This window comes from Phyllobates terribilis, unplaced genomic scaffold (genome assembly GCF_046119375.1).
Source record: "Phyllobates terribilis strain yellow unplaced genomic scaffold, ASM4611937v1 Scaffold_2154__1_contigs__length_160622, whole genome shotgun sequence".
NCBI classification, from domain to species: domain Eukaryota; kingdom Metazoa; phylum Chordata; class Amphibia; order Anura; family Dendrobatidae; genus Phyllobates; species Phyllobates terribilis.
In genome coordinates, this window is record NW_027364912.1 from 142,501 (window position 1) to 147,500 (window position 5,000).

Sequence of the window (5,000 nt, forward strand, 5' to 3'; positions counted from 1 at the left end):
GGTGACTGGCCTCCGGAGGATGCCACGGCCGCCCCCGTCTCACCAACCGCACCCAAGACGACACACAGGGTCGCTCAGGGAGATGGCGTGCGGGGGTGGGCCTATGCGGCGCCACCGTCTGGCTTAGACCTGCCTCCGCCGCGGGGGGTCCTCGACCCACCGGCGGACAGGCACGAGGATTGGGAGAGGGGGGCTGGCCGTCGGGGTCCGCCGCGGCTCTGGCACTAACCCGGCGACGCTGAGGTCGCGTGGGTGGTCGTCGGCCTGGCCGTGTCGGCGTCGCCCTCCAGCGTAGTCCCTCTTCCCGCTCGCGCCCGTAACCTCAAAGGGATGCCCGAGCGGCTTTTCTTCCCAGGGCTGCTCCCCGCCCAGGGCGGGAGCGCAGGGGGATCCCAGGTCGGCCTTTCACCGTACTCCCTACCTCTTGGCCCTCGTTCCTTCTCCCGTTCTCCATCTAACCCCTTGGCTCTGGGGTTTCCGCTCTCCCTCTCTCGCTCTCTCTCCTGCTCCCTGGCCGAGCCGCCTGGGAGGACGAGGGTCGAGGGGGAAGGCAACGGTCGGGCTGGGGCACACCGCACGGTGAGAACCCCCTTCGCCTGCCTCCACACCTCTGTCGTCCTCCCCACTGACGTAGGGGCTCGGGAAAAGACTGGAAATCGCGAAGCTCGGCAGTGGCGCGGAGAGGCCACCCACCGCCGCCGCTGTCGCCACCGCCGCGGAGGCCGCCCTTTCGGACACGAGGGGCAGCGCGAGCCTCCGCTGGCCGGGTACGCATCTGGAAGAAAAGGGCCGCCCTCGGAGAAGATCGCTGTGCTTCCCCGCACAGGGAGCGATTCGGACGACGGGCCCCCACGCCTGGCTGGGTGGGCGCCCCGCCGTTCGCCCGTACGGGTCGTCGGACCACTGCCTTCGCTCGGTTCGGGTCAAACTCCCCACGGCTCGGCCACCTCCGCAGACGGGAGGCGAGGCCGGCATGCGCGCCCAAAGATAGGTGTCGGAAGCCCGGGGGTAGAGGAGGAAGGGGACCGCTCACCTTAAGCCAGCGCGGGCTCCAAAGCCCGGGCCGAGCGAGCGGCGCCACCTCCCCACCCGGGAGCGCTGCGCCAGATCGATCGGAGGAAGAGCAGGGGTGCATGTAGGGACTTGCCCAAGTACGGAGGCTGCAAACCCCTGTCGTCGGGAGATACGTGCCCACGAGTCCTGGAAGCGCGACTCGGGTACAGGCGCCCTTGCGGGGGGGTACTGGATGTGGAACAGCACTGGGGTCGAAGCCACAAAAGCATCCGCCCTCATGGAGCCTCTCCTCGGCCTAAAAATCCAGATTTTAGCCTTGACGGCGCCCCCATGTGGAGAACCAGGGCCCGCGGGGGGGTCTGGCCAGGCTCACTTCAACCCAGGAACACCTCTCTGACTTGGGATAGGCGACCGGCAAAAGTCCCCCCACGCAGCTGCGGAAGCCTGGGTTCAGCCAAGGTGCAGACCTCCAGCCGAACAGGGACTCATAGCCAAAACGCATACCCAGGCCTACGGAGGTGAAAACCAGCTTAAATGAGTCGAAATGTGTCGGGGCTGAGAGGTACCTCTCTCTCATATATTCTGCCGGTGGTGTGCAAAACTGGGTCTTTGCATGGAGTGTCACCCTATACCCACTTTAGGGACGCATGCAAAAAAGTGCCCGATCGCCTGGAACTGTCAGGCGGATTCGGCTCCCTGGAATTTCCTCATTCTGGTTCTTTTTCACTTTTTGTCTCTTTTGCGACATCTAGTGGGCAGGCTGCATTACTGCAACCGGGGACACCTCAAAACGCTTGGAACTGGGGAGCGGGCTCAATTTACAAACGTTTTGCGGGTCCTGGAAGTCAAAATTGTGACTTCTGAAAACGACTAAGTATCAAGGACTCATCGCGCGAATCGCTCTGGAACTGAAATCGGATGCGCGCACTGACATGCTCCCCTCTCTGGAAGTCTGACACAAGTTGAAAAATTTTCTAAGTCCCCAAAAATTTTTTTTTTCAACTTTTTTTCAATTTTCCCCCTGTGGGATATATATTTTACCCACACTTTTGGAGCCCTCCTGGGATGCCCTCTAACATACTAGAACCTCATTTTGTGGAAGTTTTCACAAAATTGTGAAATTTTCCAAAAAGTCAGAAATTTTGCAAAAACGACTAAGTATCAAGGACTCATCGCGCGAATCGCTCTGGAACTGAAATCGGATGCGCGCACTGACACGCTCCCCTGTCTGGAAGTCTGACAAAAGTTGAAAAATTTTCTAAGTCCCCAAAAATTTTTTTTTTCAACTTTTTTTCAATTTTCCCCCTGTGGGATATATATTTTACCCACACTTTTGGAGCCCTCCTGGGATGCCCTCTAACATACTAGAACCTCATTTTGTGGAAGTTTTCACAAAATTGTGAAATTTTCCAAAAAGTCAGAAATTTTGCAAAAACGACTAAGTATCAAGGACTCATCGCGCGAATCGCTCTGGAACTGAAATCGGATGCGCGCACTGACATGCTCCCCTCTCTGGAAGTCTGACACATGTGTGAAAATTTTCTAAGTCCCCAAAAATTTTTTTTTTCAACTTTTTTTCAATTTTCCCCCTGTGGGATATATATTTTACCCACACTTTTGGAGCCCTCCTGGGATGCCCTCTAACATACTAGAACCTCATTTTGTGGAAGTTTTCACAAAATTGTGAAATTTTCAAAAAGTCAGAAATTTTGCCAAAAACGACTAAGTATCAAGGACTCATCGCGCGAATCGCTCTGGAACTGAAATCGGATGCGCGCACTGACACGCTCCCCTGTCTGGAAGTCTGACAAAAGTTGAAAAATTTTCTAAGTCCCCAAAAATTTTTTTTTTCAACTTTTTTTCAATTTTCCCCCTGTGGGATATATATTTTACCCACACTTTTGGAGCCCTCCTGGGATGCCCTCTAACATACTAGAACCTCATTTTGTGGAAGTTTTCACAAAATTGTGAAATTTTCCAAAAAGTCAGAAATTTTGCAAAAACGACTAAGTATCAAGGACTCATCGCGCGAATCGCTCTGGAACTGAAATCGGATGCGCGCACTGACATGCTCCCCTCTCTGGAAGTCTGACACATGTGTGAAAATTTTCTAAGTCCCCAAAAATTTTTTTTTTCAACTTTTTTTCAATTTTCCCCCTGTGGGATATATATTTTACCCACACTTTTGGAGCCCTCCTGGGATGCCCTCTAACATACTAGAACCTCATTTTGTGGAAGTTTTCACAAAATTGTGAAATTTTCAAAAAGTCAGAAATTTTGCCAAAAACGACTAAGTATCAAGGACTCATCGCGCGAATCGCTCTGGAACTGAAATCGGATGCGCGCACTGACACGCTCCCCTGTCTGGAAGTCTGACAAAAGTTGAAAAATTTTCTAAGTCCCCAAAAATTTTTTTTTTCAACTTTTTTTCAATTTTCCCCCTGTGGGATATATATTTTACCCACACTTTTGGAGCCCTCCTGGGATGCCCTCTAACATACTAGAACCTCATTTTGTGGAAGTTTTCACAAAATTGTGAAATTTTCCAAAAAGTCAGAAATTTTGCAAAAACGACTAAGTATCAAGGACTCATCGCGCGAATCGCTCTGGAACTGAAATCGGATGCGCGCACTGACATGCTCCCCTGTCTGGAAGTCTGACAAAAGTTGAAAAATTTTCTAAGTCCCCAAAAATTTTTTTTTTCAACTTTTTTTCAATTTTCCCCCTGTGGGATATATATTTTACCCACACTTTTGGAGCCCTCCTGGGATGCCCTCTAACATACTAGAACCTCATTTTGTGGAAGTTTTCACAAAATTGTGAAATTTTCCAAAAAGTCAGAAATTTTGCAAAAACGACTAAGTATCAAGGACTCATCGCGCGAATCGCTCTGGAACTGAAATCGGATGCGCGCACTGACACGCTCCCCTGTCTGGAAGTCTGACAAAAGTTGAAAAATTTTCTAAGTCCCCAAAAATTTTTTTTTTCAACTTTTTTTCAATTTTCCCCCTGTGGGATATATATTTTACCCACACTTTTGGAGCCCTCCTGGGATGCCCTCTAACATACTAGAACCTCATTTTGTGGAAGTTTTCACAAAATTGTGAAATTTTCCAAAAAGTCAGAAATTTTGCAAAAACGACTAAGTATCAAGGACTCATCGCGCGAATCGCTCTGGAACTGAAATCGGATGCGCGCACTGACATGCTCCCCTCTCTGGAAGTCTGACACATGTGTGAAAATTTTCTAAGTCCCCAAAAATTTTTTTTTTCAACTTTTTTTCAATTTTCCCCCTGTGGGATATATATTTTACCCACACTTTTGGAGCCCTCCTGGGATGCCCTCTAACATACTAGAACCTCATTTTGTGGAAGTTTTCACAAAATTGTGAAATTTTCCAAAAAGTCAGAAATTTTGCAAAAACGACTAAGTATCAAGGACTCATCGCGCGAATCGCTCTGGAACTGAAATCGGATGCGCGCACTGACACGCTCCCCTGTCTGGAAGTCTGACAAAAGTTGAAAAATTTTCTAAGTCCCCAAAAATTTTTTTTTTCAACTTTTTTTCAATTTTCCCCCTGTGGGATATATATTTTACCCACACTTTTGGAGCCCTCCTGGGATGCCCTCTAACATACTAGAACCTCATTTTGTGGAAGTTTTCACAAAATTGTGAAATTTTCCAAAAAGTCAGAAATTTTGCAAAAACGACTAAGTATCAAGGACTCATCGCGCGAATCGCTCTGGAACTGAAATCGGATGCGCGCACTGACATGCTCCCCTCTCTGGAAGTCTGACACATGTGTGAAAATTTTCTAAGTCCCCAAAAATTTTTTTTTTCAACTTTTTTTCAATTTTCCCCCTGTGGGATATATATTTTACCCACACTTTTGGAGCCCTCCTGGGATGCCCTCTAACATACTAGAACCTCATTTTGTGGAAGTTTTCACAAAATTGTGAAATTTTCAAAAAGTCAGAAATTTTGCC